The sequence below is a fragment of the Polypterus senegalus genome, chromosome 3 (assembly GCF_016835505.1).
Source record: "Polypterus senegalus isolate Bchr_013 chromosome 3, ASM1683550v1, whole genome shotgun sequence".
NCBI classification, from domain to species: domain Eukaryota; kingdom Metazoa; phylum Chordata; class Cladistia; order Polypteriformes; family Polypteridae; genus Polypterus; species Polypterus senegalus.
This window is the reverse complement of record NC_053156.1, coordinates 66,136,216-66,155,041: the sequence shown is the minus strand read 5'-3', so window position 1 is coordinate 66,155,041 and position 18,826 is coordinate 66,136,216.

Sequence of the window (18,826 nt, the reverse complement as noted above, 5' to 3'; positions counted from 1 at the left end):
GGCAGCCTTTCTAATATGGTAGCTCTTGTGACCCTGTCTGTCACGTGATATGGACATCCAGTATTTAAGCAGTCCAACAAAGTGTTCAGTATCTCCAGTCACACCGATATTAAACATAACCTAAAATAAAATAGTGTACAGGACAGAGGAGGATAATCCTGATCATATACAGAAAATGAATAGCCTAATAAACTAGCTGTCTGCTAAACAAGGAGAGTGTGGTCGTATGAGGAGACATGTCATATTAATTGGAATGGAATGGGCTGAGCTGTTTAGCTAACACCAACCTAAAGTATCTTGCACAAACAGTACAATCAAATACTCTCCCTCTTTCAATTAAAGGACAGGCGGGTTAAGTGGTTTGCTCAGGGTCACTCAATTGGACGCCATTGGAATTAAAACACATGACTCCAACCTTTCAAGTACAACTGTTTATCCCTTAGTTCAAAGTGAACACTAATACAGAAACATGACCTCATGGGAGCTCTGCCATACATTTTGACCACTCAGTCAGAATTCCTCTGGGGAAGCTCTTCTTTTTCTTGGAGCATTTTGTAATGCAGAGGCTCGTACAGCTGCTCTTCTGCAAGAAGTTATTTTGAACTTAAAAAGTAATTGACTTGAAACAATAAGTGGAAGGCCATGCTTGCTGTTAAAGCAACATACATATATGGCAGCGTTCATAGAAAAAAAGATATTTTACACTTTTAGAAGGTGTTTAAAATCAGACTAAATGCACAAGAAATTGAGTGAAAGTATGCCAATAATAAAGATACCACAAAGCAGTTAATCTGTGAAGCCACAGCCTGCAGTGTCCAAACTGTGTAGTGAAAAGCTGTTCTTCTGCTGAATAGTTTGAAGTCTGCTGTTGTCCTTCATTAACCACATCAGGGTGTTCTGAGGTCATTCATTCTTTCATTTTCCACCACTAGTCTGAATCCAGGTCACAGGGGAAACAGTGTTAGCAATGAGGCCCATACGTCCCTTTCCCCAGCTACACTATCCTAAGGCGTTCTCAGGCCATCTAGGAAATATAATCTTCTCAGTGAGCCCTGGGTATTCCCTGGGGTCTCCTCCCAGCTGGTCGTGCCTGTAAAACCTCCATAGGGAAGCACCTGGGAGGCATTCATATCAGATGTCCAAATCAGCTCATTTGGGTTCTCTCAATGCAGAAGGTCAGCAGCTCTACTCTGAGCCTCTCCCAGATGTCTGCTCTTCTCACCCTATCTCTAAGGGAGAGACCAGAAATCCAGCAGAAAAAGGGCTAGGTAACACCATACTCTTTAAATTTATGGATCTGCTTCATTATGAGATGTGAATCATTCTTTGTCTGACCCCCTCACCTGGAACATGTTTGCCTTGGGAGGCCCTACCAGGAGCTTCTGCTCCAGACAACATAACTCCCTGGGGCACAGTGACACACAAACCTTTCCAATTCTTCAATTCCAATTCTTCAATTTCAATATCAATTTCAATTCAACTGCAATTCCAATTCTTCGATTCTTGAATTGGGTGTTCTGAGGTACCCCCACCAAAGTCTTTGTTCCTTTTTATTCTATGGCAGTGGTTCTCAGACTCAGTGCTGGGGACTCCAAGTGGCTGTAGGTTTTTGTTTCAGCCAGCTTCTGTTTCCAGTTGGACACCTAACCTAATTAAGCAAGCTGTTATTGTCCAGTTTCTATGTTCTGGGATCAATGTACAAATTGCAATACTAAGTTTGGTAGATTTTCACTGGAATGTACCAAACATTTTTCCCACCCACTCTGGTGGTCATATATTGGATTTGATCTGTACATCTGGACTATCTGTTGCCAACATTTACAGCACTGATTTAGGACTCTCTGACCATAAAGCAGTACTTTTCACTGTCTCATTACCTCTCCCTCCTCTTACCTATAAACGACAAATTTCTTACAGAAACCTTAAAAATATCTGTCCCTCTATCCTTCTGGATCCATTTCTTATCCTTTTCTGTCTTCACCTATTCCATCAACACTAGATAGTCTTGTTGACCACTATAACCCAGCCCTTCATTCAGCATTAGATTAAACAGCTCCTTTAAAACATAAGGAGGTTTCCTTTAAACGTTCAGCTCCTTGGTATAATTCAGAATTGCGATCTATGAAAGCAGCTGGCCGACGCCTTGAGAGAATGTCATGTAAGACTGGCCTCACCGTGTACATCCAGGCTTTCTCTGACCACTAAATAGCTTACAGAGAAGCACTAACTGCTGACAAGAACACCCATTATGGGAGAATAATAGAAAGTGGCCACAATAACCCAAGGGTTTTGTTCTCTGTAGTTAATGAACTACTCCAACCCACATCTGGCCCAACTACCTCTTCTACTGAAGTCTGTGAGAAATTCCTCCACTTTTTCCGTAACAAAATTAAAGATCAAAATAATTCCACTAATATAAATACATCATCTGTTTATATCTTTCCCTGTCTTCCCACTCCATCTAGCTCCTTTTCTAAATTTTCACCAGTCACATCTGCTTTTGTTAATGACCTGCTTTGTAAGATGAGGCTGACTACTTGTGTTCTGGACCCCATCCCCGTCACACTGCTTAAATTCTGCCTTCATGCCATAATCCAGACTATTACAACAATAATAAACTCATCCCTTGACATTGGCTCTGTGCCGCTCACTTTTAAAATTGCTTCTGTAACCCCCATGTTAAAAAAGTCTGGTCTTGATGCTGACAATCTTAGCAATTTCCGGCCTATTTCCCACTTACCTTTACTGTCAAAAGTTCTTGAGTGTGTTGTAGCTTCCCAACTCACTAACTACTTAACTTCTAATAATTTGATGGAACCCTTTCATTCTGGTTTCAGGGTGCAGCACAGTTGTGAAACTGCTCTGTTACGGGTAACCAATGATTTGCTTATGGCAGCAGACTCTGGACAAACCAGCATATTAATTCTGTTAGACCTCAGTAAAGCATTTGACACTGTCAGACATGGCATTCTACTGTCCAGAATGGAGAACATGCTGGGTATCTCTGGCACTGCCCTCCAGTGGTTCATATAAACAACAAAACACAAAATGCCATTGCATACTAAGAAATATAATTAAAAAAACCTGAATGAAAACAGCCTAAAAATAAAATTGACACAATTCCAGAATGCAAACATGTAAAGGCAGTACAAAACTAGCCCAACTAATTAACAATGGACCACTAACCAGCTAACCTAACCTGCACATGCTTGGGAAAGTGGGAGGAAAACAAATGCAGATACAGGGAGAAAAATGAAATGTGCACAGGCTTGGGAGGTTCCTTTTATGAATATGTAAAATGATTTTAGAATACATCACTAGGTTATTGGAGGTACAAGTCTTTGGATCTTGATGACAACCCTAGACACCATTGCAATTGTATGTCTGGATCAATAAAGTATCTATCTATCTATCTATCTATCTATCTATCTATCTATCTATCTATCTATCTAGTTTATGTTTCCATATTATTTCTGATCTTACTTGGAAAATTCAGTTTAGTTTGAGTTTTTCTACATTGTGTATTTTTTTGTTTTAGTTTAGTTTTCATTTTGCAAAGACATTTCTAATTTATTTATATACATTTATTAGTTTCAGTTTTATTTTTAGCAACTAAATATTATGGAGTATATAATATTGTAATATACAATCAGACAGAACTGTACACTTAATGGATTTGGATAAACTGTAATATTAGTTTAATGTCAGAAGAAGCCTCAGGTGTGGCCTGTTAAAAACAAGCAAAAATAAGATTATATTTTAAACATGAACAATTTTATATAATTTTTAAATTTTAAAATTTTTCCACTTTTTGGTTATTTGTGCTCTGATTGTTAACGCTTTTCATCCTTTCTTTTTCTCTGCCCTGAGATGTCATAGGCTAGCTCATGATGCCTCTATAGGTGGATTTTAATGTTTGAGAGGTTTTCACTCTAAATCTCCACTGCACACAACCTACGCCAAGACATTATACTTACAAGTGATGCCTTTGATGCTGCATTCAAAACAAAAATTCAAATACTGGGCTTTGTTATTTACTTCCGGCCTTGATGATCTCTGATGCCATCTCAGTCATATAAATTTTTATAGACAGAATGTTGCCATCTTTAGACCTGAAAAGCTATCAAAAAATCAGACAATAGTTTCTGTTGTGTTCTAACAGTTGTTATCACACAAGTCTTGAGGGACATAATAGATGTGGGCCTTTAGGGTTTGAAACTTTATTCAGGCCTCACCTAACTGTCTTTAGGGAAACACAGAAGTGTCTGTAGTGTCAGAACTCAAAAGCATCCTAGACTTGAACAGCAAGCAGCCCATGAGCAAAGAGCAAGAGGGTGTATGGATGTATGGACAGCCACAAAATGACTGAAACAGCTTCTGAGATTATGAGCCACCTAGCTACACTCACTGAGCAAATTCTTAGGAACACTACTCTAATACTGGGTAAGCCCACTTTTTGCTCTTAAAACCTCAGTTCTTTATGCCGTGGATTCTGCAAGATGTTTGAACCATTTTTTTGAGATTGTGGTCCATGTTGACATGCTTGCATCATGCAATTTCTGTGGACATGTCAGTTTTATGTTTATGCCGTGAATCTCCCAAAGGTGTTCGATTGGATTCAGATCTGATGACTGGGAAGGCCACTAAAGAGCACTGAACTCATTGTCATGTTCATGAAACCAGTTTATGCTGACATTTGGTTTATAATATTGTACAATATTATGCTGGTTACTAAACATTAGATGAAAAGTAGTGTGGTCATGTATGGTTGCACACAGTTACCATACTCAATTAGGCTGTGGCATGCAAACAATGGTCGATTTATATTAGTAGGCCCAAAGTGTGCCAAGAAAACATTCCCCACAATATTAGACCACCAAAACCAGCCTAGACTGTTGACGCAAGGCAGATTGGTACATGGCTTGTTGCTATTGGTACCAAACTTTGACCCTACCATCTGTGTGCTTCAGAAGAAACTGAGATTCATCAAACCAGGATGTATTTTTCCATTCTTCAGTTCCTCAATTTTGGTGAGCCTGTGCTCACTGCAGCCCCAGCTTTCGGTTCTTGGCTGACTGGAGTGGATCCTGATGTGGTTTTCTACTATTGTAGTCCACCCTCCTCATGATTCAATGTGTTGTAGATTCTGAGATGCTTTTCTGCTCAACACAGGTTGGCTTTCTGAGTTACGGTAGCCTTTCTGTCAGTTTGTACCAGTCTGGCCATTCTCCTCTGACCTCTCTCCTCAAGAAGGCATTTCCATGCACATTACTGCCACTCACTGGATGTTTCTTGTATTTCGCACCATTCTGTGTAAATGCTACAGCATGGAAGTCAAACTGCAGTCCTGGAGGACCACAGTGGCTGCAGGTTTTCATTCTAACCATTTTCTTTATTAGTGACCAGTTTTTGCTGCTAATTAGCTTCTTTTGTCTTAGTTTTAAGGAACTTGACTCAGGCCCCTTTGTTGTTTCTTTTTCCTTAATTAGCAGCCTAACAATAATGAGACACAAACAAGCTGACACAGGACCGGCTCACCTGTGCCCATGACACAATATATGAAAATAAAGAAAGGTGAAGGTCTCAGTAAGGTTGATCCGTCATGTCACCAAAACATTTTGACGGTGTTCTTAGAAAATACAGAAAAATCAACAGTTTTGGAAATGTCTGCTGTGGCAGAATGAGAGCAGCAACAAGCCATGGAATTAAAGAACGGGTTTAAATTAACAGCAGGAATCAACTTCTCATTAAGAAATTGGCTGAAGTGAAATTGGTTTAGCTGGTCATCTGTTAGCTCATTTCATATCTCATTTCTGTTTGGCTGCCATTTAATGAAGAAAGGAATAAATTCAGGGGACTGAATCCTTATAAACAGGGCTATTAAAATGAAGGGAAAAGAAGTTAATTAGCAGTGAAACTGGTCACTGATTAGGAAAAGGTTTAGAATGAAAACCTCCAGGCCCGGAGTTCAATCCCCCTGCTCTAAAGACTGTTGTGGGAAAATCCCAGGAGATCAGCAGTTACTGAAATACTCAGACCAGCCAATCTGGCAACAACAATCACACCCTGGTCAAAACCACTGAGATCACAATTTTGAATTATTCTGGTATTTGAAGTGAACATTAACCTGAAGCGCCGGACCTGAATCTTTCTCTGATTTTATATTTTGTGCTGCTGGAGTACAGGTATTCAAAATAATTTGCACAATGAATGTATATATATATCCTTCCATTTTCTAAACCGACTTATGCAGTACAGGATCACATATACTCTATATATACAGCGAGAGAAAGAGAGAATTGGCCTGTCAGATGTTAGGAATACAAAGAATGTGATCCTTTAACTATCTGTTTTAAAGAGAGAGAGATTTAAAACTAAGAGAAAGAAAATATTTTAAAACATTATTCTGTCCCCAAATTATTTTCACAATATCAGGTATTTTCAGCTGTAAATGTAAAAAAAGACATAGTGTAAATAAATTAAAAAAAAATTAGCAGGCTTAGTGTTTCACCAGTTTGCACACTATGGTCAGTTTTCTCAGGTTACAAATAAACTTTACCTGAAGCTCAGGAGAGACAAGCCAGCTGAATAGTGTTATGAGGTCTGTATCGCTTTATTGTTAAATTAACTTTTAAAGCACAAGTGATTAGTCAACAACATTCTCTTCGCGGACTGTATGTAGTGAATACAACACTGAATCGCTCTATCGGCGCGGTTACTTTTTTCCTATGCAAAGTGACAGGTGAACTGAGGTTTCGCAGCCACCTGTAAAATAATCGAAAAAAGTATTTCACTCTTGATTTTCTGCACATAGGGTGAAGGTATTGTTGGCCAGCACATTTTGAATTAAGGTGTTTTAATTAGGCTTTGATATACAAAAAGTGCAAAGAAAACCAGCAGCCAGGGCGATGTGGGACTCTCTTTCAGCAATGGAGTCACGTGATACAGACCCGCCGTGCTAACTGCCAACACATGAAGAGAGATATAGTATACAGCTCCTACATTTATTTAAAGCGCTTCTGTAAAAAGCCAGATTTCTCCATGGGGACAAATATCTATCTATCTATCTATCTATCTATCTATCTATCTATCTATCTATCTATCTATCTATCTATCTATCTATCTATCGCTCGTTTCAATAGATGGATGGATAGTTGCAAATTTACGCGTGTGGTGTCGTGCCATTTATTTTCCACTAGAATTGATAACCTGCAGGGAAAGCAGGGTTATGCCACTTGTTGGAGGGGCTATCTTTTTATGGACATGCGTGTTCATTTATTTCTGATATTTTATAAAGGGTGTGCACGGCAGCTTGCCCGGCCCAAAAACTATCTCCCGGTGTTCCCGATGCCCACTCCGCCCATCATAATGGACATCAGACCTCGTGTGCAGCTTTTACACTTGGTGGGCTCTGTCACGATTGCAGTTAACATGCCGTCACTTATGAACAGATTGAAACTGCGTGTAAGAAATCATCTTCAACCTGGACATCCAGTGAACGGCAGCTTTGAAAGTTTCTTAGAAGCTCTTTTCATAAACAGCACATTCAGAAGTTACATCAGAATTTACCAGTTGAGTACAATCGTAACCTCAGTAGAATCTGTTGTACGCGGTAATTCATGTTAGAGAGAGTATTAATAAAGATTATTGATTTATTTAAAAAGGAAGGAGCAGCAACTAGGGAGGAGATGTGTAGAAGTGAAGTTTAGAAGTGTTTGGTGTAGCTCAGCGTTGTACAGTATATACATTGTTGTCTGATTAAAAAGAACTGGCTAATAGTCCACAATCTGTGTGCTTTTCCACATATCAAGGACTCATCTGTTACGCTACCGAAGTCACTGAAGAGCCAATAAAGAACCGACGCCGAACTCTGGTAAGGTGAGAATATCGGACTCCATTCACCCGCACTTATACCGCACCGTATCTAGAACATAACGTTTTTACACTATCGTGCTGTCATTGCTAGTTCCCGAAGAACTGTCACAGTTATCACAAGGTAAATGGCTTTCACCTTGGTAGGCTTGTGTTCAGCTCACAGTGACGCCGCAAACGCTGCATCAACAGCCTCCGTCAATGGGCGCTCTTCACTGGGTGACGGCATAGAGAACTGGAAAGGGTGCTAATGAAGACTTAATCGGTCTCTCTAACCGCAGGAGTTTTTTTAAATAACAAATAATAAATATTTATTAATATGTTTGATTAATTTTTGGGTGCTGCAACTCAGGTTTATGCTATGCGCAAGTCCGGTTGTGACGAAAAATAAAAGTATTATTTGTGAATTATTATTTTATTTCAGTTAGTGCTTCAATTATGTTAATATTTTTGATTAGTTTTACATTTTCATTCTGGTTCTGTTAATTATTCTATGTCAGTTTACGAAAATGTTATTTATTAATCGTTTTCTTCCTCGTTTTATTCTTCATTAACGATTACGGTGGCGCTGCTGCCTCACAGCAAGGAGACCTGAGTTCACTTCCCGTGTCCTCCCTGTGTGGAGCTTCCATGTTCTCCACTTGTCTGTGTGGGTTTCCTTCGGGTGCTCCGGTTTCCTCCCACAATTCCAATGACATTGGCGATCCTAAATTGTGCGCTCGGTGTGTGTGTGTGTGTGCCCTGAGGTGGGCTGGAGCCCTGCCCGGGATTTGTTCCTGCCCAGCGCCCTACGCTGCCTGGATGGGATTGGCTCCAGCACACCCCCGTGACCCTGTGTTAGGATACTGGACAATGACTGACTGACCTTGTTGGTGTGATTTTGAATCCTTAATAGATCTATCAAAGGCATCTGCTTTAAATCCTAAATATAAAATTGAAAACCGGGCTCCACGCAGTGCCTTTTAAAATGCCTTGCTTTATCACATACCGCCATTCAATCATTTATTTATACACCTTTCACCCACCACTCCTTTACACCATGAAATACTGACAAGAAGCACACTTATTTAAAACGAATTTATTTAATGTATAAATTATACAAAAACAATTGACATTTAACTTTTCAGTTTATTGCCTGTGGATAGCATCAACAAATCAATTTCTAAAAATTGGGAGTGGTCTCCCCTAGATTTTCTCATTAACTCATATATGAGGATGGATATTTGAGGAGTAAACTGCAAGACAATTATATTTTTATATCATGTACATTAAAGAACCATAAACAACAAATCAAATCAAATCAATAATATCCTGAACAATTATTATAAAAGTAAAGTTGAATAAATCGAACAAGTTATCGTGTTTACACACCCACGCACATACACACACAATTCCAAAAATGGTATTCTCGGACTCAGGGAGGTCTAAAACATCGAGATTCATCAAAATCTCAACATTGAATCTTTGGACGATTGCAATACTGTCCCTATACTTTGTATACGAGAAAGTAACAACTGGCATTGAACACATCGATAGGGATTTGCATGTTAAAAAAAATTGTCCTTTAATGGCACTTTATGGCTCTTACCAAGTTGTGTGGTCCCTCATAGAGCCATTGCTTGACCAAGTACCATTTCATTCTGGGAAGTGTTCTTTGCATATGAAGTTAGTTCATTGTAGTTTAAAAATTCTAATATATATAATAAAAAAACTAAATCTTTAATGTATGGTAGGCTGCAGGACACTCACAGATTAAGAAAACTCAGAATTTAGCTTGTGTTATTGTACACAACAAGAGTCCTTTTAAAGATCACGACCCATCAGTATTTCACAAATTCATTATGATTATTTATGTAGCCTGTTATGGATCTAAATAAATAAATGGTTCTTTCTGAAACCTACTGCATATGTGGATGGGTCTTTTGAGAACCCTTTTGGCACCTTTATTTTTAAGAGTGTAGCCTTTCCTCTCTTAAGGAGGAAGTAGGAAAGCTGACAATGCAGCTGTAAGGCCTGAACTGAAGTCACCAGAGGAGCATTTTCAAGTTTGGTTATGCCGGGCCCCGGGGCTGCAGGTTTTTATTCCAACCAATTTCACAATCAGTGTGTTATTCTTACTTTTGATTGATCCTAATTATTCTAACAATTTCAAAAAGAGCAGTATTTTTTACCCAAATATATGAATGGATTGTATTTTACATTTTCATGTTAATTAACCCTTCTCTGTAGAGTTTGTGCCCTTAATTGTATCCAAATAGTGACCAGCTTAATGTGAAAAGCAGGCCTTTATGACAGTGCCATATTCTCTGGTCGCCTCATATGAAACATTTCTTAATGAGCATTCTTTGTTGTTTGCACCTTTGCCGGTGCTGCTCTTTGCTTATCATTAGCAATTGAATGCAATTAAGGGAGCAAAATCTTTGAAATGTAAGTTAAATAGAGAATGGCAAATGAAACATAAGCAAAGATTTTAGAAATATTTGGGGCCAGATAACTAAACAATGAGATTCAATAGACCACTTTCACACTTCTGGGTTCATAAACTCGGAAGCGTTGGCTCGCTGGAATCTGGCATATCCGCTTACATCACAACTATGTCTAAATTCAAGTCGAAGAGTTTTTCTAGTGTTCCATTTTGTTCTACCTCAAAACAAAAATAACCATATCTCAGCTTTTTATGTTAATTGCAGTAGCTCTTTTGTATGCATTTTACCGATAATGACTACCTTTTGTCTGTATATTATAAGTGTTTCGAAATTGGTGCTGTCCCATCCTGCTTTAAGTGGAACTGAGGAGATGGAAAACAAAGAAAGCTTTCTGTGTATGACCTAACAAACAGCCGTCAATGAGATGATTTTTGGCAAGTAGTTTCTGATGTGCTGCTCGAAACGGAAGAGATGGACAAAAGAAAAGTGTGTGACTCTGATATACTGACTGATCGCGATTATGTGTGTCCTCCTTCATCAGATAGGCTTGTATTAAAACTTCACTGTTCCAGCGAATCAGCAATCAAGAGCTAATGTAAATCTAATACTAATGTTCAATACTTGTACTTAGGGACAGAAATTATTACAAACGCAGTGAATAAATATCAAACCACGATGGTCTGTGACACCTGCATCTTACCACTACCTCCATATTCCACATGTTTGGTATCAGCTGCGTACAAAGAACAAAAGAAAACGAAAATTGCTCCATTCATAAATTAGCAAAACAGTATTAACATGAGAGGACTTGCCTTTGCAGTTCAAAAAATAATTTTCATGAAAATATTTGTATTACTTTTCTTGTTTTTTAGATGACATGTTGCACTCCATATGACATGGTCAGATTGGGAAGATTTTTGAGAGAACAGCTGAACAGCAGTCCCGATTGCTCCAATGTGTTTGCCGACCACCGTTCAACTTTAAATTGATTACCTCTGCAAAAAACCGGCAGGAAATCATCATAGATACTGTACCTGTGAAAGTGGTCTATAAAAGTAAGAATGACACAGTGATTGGTCAAAATTGATTGGAATAAAGACCCCACATCCTCCCTCCCGCTTCCACTGGACTGAACTTGCAAATCACTGCAGAATGCTAAATGATGGATTTAAGTCAACACTGTTAGAACTTGAACAGTATCACAAAGTTCACTCTGAAAAATAAAGATGCCAGAGCAGTTCTTCATAGCGATGCCATAGGGCACAGGTCACTCGTTAATAGGCGGACCGCGGTCCGGGTCTAGACCCAGACATATCATTGAGTTTTATTTAGTTTTGGCGGCGACTCTTTTCTGACAGTGTTTCTACACGGCTACTTAGAGAAAGGGACAACCTACGTGTCTCTGATTGGTCAGTACTTGTTGCCTTCGTTGGTTGGATTTAAGTATGAAGACTGATATTGGTCTAAGTGAAGGCAAGAATGTCAGCCAATCAGAGGCAGAGTAGGGCGGGCCTTCACTGAATAGAGGAGCGGAAAACCTGCATTCTGAGTGAAAACAGCTGGCACTCTTGTGGCAGCGGCATTGATATGGAAAGAAAAATATACAGGAGTGAGAGAAAAGCGACGAAATAGTCAATGTGCCATGGCTTTTGCTAAACGGCGGAAGCTTGACACTGAAAACCGGGCTTTTAATCCGGAGTGGACCGAAGGCGTTTATGTTCATACTACCCGTAGGAAGTTTGAAACTGCTGTGTTTCATCTGCTCTGAGACGGTGGCAGTGGTTAAAAGCGGGAATGTGAAACACCACTACGAAACTAAGCACAAAATTACATTTGAGAAAAGTTACCCACTAAATTCGCCAGTTAGGCTACAGAAAATAAGCGCTCTTAAAACCAACTAACAATCGGTCAACGATGATGTTAACACATTCATTAACTGGCCAACAAGTCGATAACGAGTCTTCCCTCAGAGATGCGTGGATTTTGGGACGTATTCAGTGATGATAATCTTCACACATGCATGAGGATGACACTGACACCGTTCCAGCCCAGATTTAAAATCCTGGCAGACCACGCAAGAGCTAATTTCTCTCACTGAACAACAAAAAGTAGGCAGTGGGATATGAGGGAAAGAAGGATGGGAAGATAGGTTCACTTATTTAAAGATGTTCAGATTTACTGTGAAACTGGTTATGCCAGTTCAGTTGTGCCCATATTAAAAACTCTTACATATTTTATTTTTATATAAGGGCAAGTCTTTTTTGTTGAAACATTAAAACTTATTATTATGAAAGTACTTATTATTTCTAATTCTCAGTTGAATGTCAGTTACCTTGCTTTTACTTACTTTTACTGCTATTTTTTTTCTTATTATATTGTATGTAGCCCTCCAGAGTCCAAAGTTGCACTGAAAATAAATATTGTGAAATGGCATTGAACTTTCTTCGTTTGAGTCATTGACTTTACACAGTGCAGATGTTGATACAATGGCAATGCTACTTCAAAATATATAAATTAATTGTAAAAATTATAATGCAGCTTAAACATGATGATGCTGTGGACCTGTAAAGAAAAATAATCTTGACCCCTCTGCTTTTGAAAATTTTAGACCCATCTCTAACCTGCCCTTCTTAAGTAAAATTCTAGAGAAGGCAGTAATTATGCAGTTAAACGACCACTTAAGTAAACATGCTATTCTAGATACATTTCAGTCAGGTTTTAGAACTAATCACAGTACAGAAACTGCACTCGTTAAAGTAGTAAATGACTTGCGATTAAATGCAGACAGAGGCCATTTATCTGTTCTCATCCTCCTCGATCTGAGTGCCGCGTTTGATACCATTGATCACAATATTCTTAGAAATCGCCTTAGTCAATGGGTGGGCCTCTCTAGAAATGTCTTAAATTGGTTTGAATCTTACCTAGCAGGGAGAAAATTCTTTGTTAGTTGTGGTAATCACAACTCAAAGACGCATGATATCCGATATGGTGTTCCACAAGGCTCTATCCTGGCTCCGCTTCTTTTCTCAATCTATATGCTCCCGTTAGGTCAGATTATCTGAGCTACCACAGCTATGCTGATGACACACAGCTGTACTTATCAATAGCACCTGATGACCCCGACTCTTTCGATACACTAACACAATGTCTTACTGGTATTTCTGAATGGATGAATAGTAATTTTCTCAAGTTAAATAAAGAGAAAACTGAAATTGTATTGATTGGCAAAAACGGATTCAGTGAGGTTATCAGAAATAAACTGTTGACTTATTTTATTTTCTTACTGTGTCTCTTATTTTTCTATTCTTCATTATGTAAAGCACTTTGAGCTACATTTTTTTGTATGAAAATGTGCTATATAAATAAATGTTGTTGTTGTTGTTGCTGTACATGAGGAAATTTACTCCTTACTCTGACCTCCTTAAATCATAATTAACTACCCCTGCCATAGGTGAACCATTTTTGGTTCCAGAAAGAATCTTTATTTATTTAGGTCTTTAATGGGGTCCTTACAGTAAATAACCATTAATAGATGATAACAGATTTGTAAAATACCAATGGGTCCTGATTTTATTTTTTTTTGAAGTTTTATTAATTTTATTGCAGTCCATACAAATCAATCAATTTTTACAAAAAGTAAAATTGAGTTAAGAACAAGTCGACCCCCACCCCTGAGAGAAAGAGCAAGGCAAACAGCGTAAAATTTAAGGCTTGTAAACATACCTAAATTAATAAGTTTGATAAGCCAATAGAGATGAATGCAGAAAACAAAGAAATACAGAAATAATTGCTTCCTCTGTACTTTAAGAGCTTAATTTAAAATATTACTGATTAGATCCTGCCATGTTTTGAAAAAAGTCTGTACAGATCCTCTAACTGAGTATTTGGTTTTTTCCAATTTCAAATAGTATAACACATCGGTTTCCCACTGACTTAAAAGAGGAGAGTTTGGGTTCTTCCAGTTTATCAGAATAAGTCTGTGTGCCAAAAGTGTAGTGAATGCAATCACAATTTGTTTGTTTGTTTCTCCACTTTAAACCCATCTGGAAGAACTCCAAACACAGCTGTTAATGGTTTAGGAGGGAATGTGACACCAAGGCTGTCTGGAAGGTAATTAAAAATTTTGGTCCAGAATGATGTTAATTTTGCGCAGGCCCAGAACATGTGACCCAGTATGGCTGGGACTTGGCTGCAACGTTCGCAGGTTGGATCATGCCCTGGAAACATTTTGGAGAGTTTTAGTTGAGACAGATGTGCTCGATGTATAATTTTGAGTTGTATAATTGTATGCTTTGCATATGGAGCTCGAGTGAATTCTCTGCATTGCTACTTTCCACTCCTTTTCTGATATATTAATTGAGAGATCTTTTTCCCAGTGTCCTCTTGGATCTTTGAAAGGGAGGGACTGTAAAATGATTTTATATATTGCAGAGATGGTGTCTGAGTCCTTGAGATTGAGCAATATTTTTCCAGCATGGATGAGGGTGCAAGATGAGGAAAATCTGGAAGGTTCTGTTTAACAAAGTTCCTGATTTGAAGATAGTGAAAGAAATGTGTAGCTGGAATGTTAAATTTGGAATGTAATTGTTCATAGGATGCAAAGACGTTGTCTATATAAAGATCTCTAAGCAAGTTAATTCCAAATTTTTCCAGATATTAAAACTGCATATGTTTTGAAGGTTGAAAGAAGTGGTTCTCTTGCAGAGGTGCCACAGATAAAAGCTTCTGCATCTTAAAATACTTTCTACATTGGTTCCATATTCTAAGTGAGTGAAGCAGAATTGGGTTATTAGTATATTGCCGATAACTGTGTTTATTGGGCACAGAGCAGGAATAAAGAAGTACTGCAGGATTTTACTTCTATTGCGGACCAAGCCTGTGTATGTTCTTCTATTTGTGTCCAGGTTTTATCGCCTGTATATTTGCTGCCCAGTAATAAAACTGGAAGTTAGGTAGAGCCATGCCGCCTTCTGCCTTTTGTCTTTGTAGGGTTGCTCTTTGATGCGTGGATGTTTTGAAGTTCCAAATAAATGAGGTTATTGTTGAATCTAATTGCTTAAAATGATTTATTAATGTATATTGGAATGTTTTGAAATAAAAAAGGAGCTTAGGAAGAATATTCATCTTAACAGTGTTAATTCTTCCAGCTAGTGTGAGATGAAGGGTTGACCATCTATGCAAGTCTTGCTTAATTTTTTCCATGCAGACAGTGAAATTTTGTTGATAAAGAGCTTTATGTTTACTTGTGATGTTTACCCCAGGTATTTAAACTGTTCTGCAATGATAAAAGGTAGGGTGTCTAATCTAATATTATATGCTTAAGAATTCACTGGAAAGAGTACACTTTTATTCAGATTAATTCTGAGACCAGAGATCTTTTGAAATTCTGTGAGTGCTATTAAGACAACAGGCACAGAATTTTGTAGTTCTGATATATACAGTACCATATCATCTGCATATAATGAAATTTTCTGTTCCAGTCCTTCTCTGATAATCCCCTTTATCTGATCAGTATTTCGACAATGTATTGCCAGTGGTTCAATGGCAATTGCAAACAGTAGCGGTGACAAGGGGCATCCTTGTCTAGTACCACATTCTAGTTTAAAGTAGTCTGAACAAATGTTGTTGATACAAACTGAAGCTTCTGGATTGGTATACAGTAATTTGATCCATGCACAAATGTTTGAGCCAAACCCAAATTTCTCCAATGTAGTAAAAGCTAGTCCCATTCAATCATGTCAAATGCTTTTTCTGAATCCAATGATAATAATATTTCTGGAGTGTCTGATTTAGTTGTTGAGTATATTACATTAAACAGGCGTCAAAGATTTGAAGATAAGTGTCGGCCCCTAATAAATCCAGTTTGATCTTGTGATATTACCGAGGGGAGCACTTTCTCCATCCTTCTAGCTATGATTTTAGAGAGTATTTTAACGTCATTATTCAGAAGTGAAATTGGTCTGAATGATGAACATTGTAATAAGTCCTTATTTTGTTTTGGAAAAATGGTGATTAGTGCTTGGCAAAAGTTTGAGGAAGAGTTTGGTTGTCTCTGGCCTCTGTAAATGTTGATAATAGGAGGGGAGCTAGCTGAGTGGAGAATTTCTTATAAAATTCTGCAGAGTAGCCATCAAGGCCTGCTGCTTTCCCGCCTTGAAGTGACTTTATAGCATCTAGTAATTCTGATAACGCCAGAGGTTTATCAAGTTCCTCCGCACTAAAAGTGTCTATTTGTGGTATCTGTAATGTATCCAGAAATGCATTAGATTGTGTATTGTCTTCTTTAAACTCAGTAGTATATAGGGATTTATAGTAGTCTCTGAAAGTGTGCATTATATTTTTGTGAGGCTAGAACTCACTTCACACAGTCCCGGTCCTCTGACATACCCAGAGACAGAGCACGTCCAAAGCAAAACAAGCCCTCACGTAGCGGCGTTTTAGGGTTAAAAAATAGAGATATCTATTACCAATATAGTCTAAATACTATATGCATAAAATTTAATCATTAACAAACTGCACACTTAGAATATATATAATCTTCAGCAATCTTAGTGTATTAAGATAATACACCCAGATAATAAACCCGGGGAATGGTGTTAGAAAGTGGTCCACAATAAGCATAATAAGTCTTAATGCAATAATAGCAATAACAATAAACCAAGGGTATGATGTTGAACAGTCTCGTTTAGGGTAGAGAGAAAATAATTAGATAAAAAAAAAAGTAGAAGTAAGAAAAAGTAATTAAGCACAATAAAACAAGTAGATAGTGCTTGAGTAATAATGAGTGATAATGAGAAGATATAATGATAAAAACCCGTATTTTAAATAAATAGATCAGACAGTAGATTATTAATCCTTGCCATATCATTAACGGCCATGACTCACTATTATGTATTAGAATAGTCCTGGGATCAGCTTTCTTAATTCCTTTTCTGCTTCTTCCTTGCTAGCGAAGACATAGAATTGACCTTGCAATTCCACTTTCAGTTTGGCCGGATACAAGAGGCTATATTTAATGTTAGCTTGCCGTAACTGCTGTTTAATGTTGTAGAAGGCTGTGCGTTTAGTAGCTGTTGCTGGAGAGAAATCATGGAAGATACGAATGTGGTTATTTTCATATTTCCATCTTCCAAAGCAGTCAGTCTTTTTGCATTCGGAGCAGACAGTTCCTGCTTTTTCTTCAGCGCTGGCAGCTAAATTTTCGACTGTTTCAATCCGAGTCATGAATGTCTCCTTGACATCCACCAGTTCATCAGCAAGCATGCTCAGTTTAACTGAGTTTTCCTGAATATGCTCTTCAATTTTACCCAGCATATCTTTATTATTAACCCTCAGCGAACATCACCTTCAGTTCATACAGATCAATTCTGCTTTCTTGCACCATAGGTGAAGCGGCAGGCTCTTTTGTAGCCGGTGCCCCCGATGTTCCTGGCTCACATAGAGTAATTGAAACCGCGGACTGCAAGGCCTTTTCCAGTTTCAGGTGATCTTCTCCAATCAGCGAGCTATCGAGACCTGCTCCACTCACGCTCATACATTCGCTCCCCATTTCGCTCTCAGCCAGCGACGATGTAGCGGACCGTGTTCCCGAGGTGTCTGAGCTTTCGCCCATCTGATCCAGGTCAGTCTCTGAAAGGCTGTATCTTGAACTAGGGCTTGCTGATCTTAGCTTGGGTGCAGCTTTAGTTTTCGGTTCTTTTGGACGCCCTTTCTTGTTGGCCATGTTTATATATGCTTACATATACTGTAGTAGTGCCCCTCGGGTTGGATAAATACAGGATATCTCTGGACAATAAGCAGATAATATGAAAAATAACACCGCTGCTAGCGGAGCTCCACTTCAGACGTCCATCTCTCGCAACGGACGAGACAAAACTCCCGATTTTGTTCCTGATTTTAAAGGGACTCTTGCTGCAGACAATAACACAATCTAAGTTCAAGTTTTCTTATTTATATTGTCCTGCTGGGTAGCCTACCATATGTTAAAGATTTCAGGTTTTTCCCCACATATTAGGAAGTTTTTCAAAGCACAAAGAACCACTTTCATATGCAGTAACCCTACCTAGTATGAAATGCTGCTTTGTCAAGCAATTCAGCTACAAATGAACCACACAACCCAGTAAAGATCTATAAAAGAAGTTATTTTTTAAGAGTGTTGGTGAGTACAGTTGGTATAAAGAAGTACTACTCTAGCCAATAACTTCACACTGATCTGATCAATGGAAACTAATATTATCAAGTACCTCTAATGAACTGGAAAAGCTTTGTAAGAGGCTAAGGCAAGAGGAAGTAGGAATATTTCAAGGTTCAGCCAACCAGCAATTAGCAAATACTCAGCATGGGTTCTGACAAGAAGGGTTGTGTTTCACTGGAATTCTGTGATGAAGCAAAAATAATACAATCAGAGAGGTGCATATGATATTATTTATCTTGATTTTCAGAAGACTTTTGATAAGGTTACATCATAAGAGGTTAGTGATCAACTAAAAGAATTGGGAATGCAGGACATGGTGTGTAGGTGGGTACAA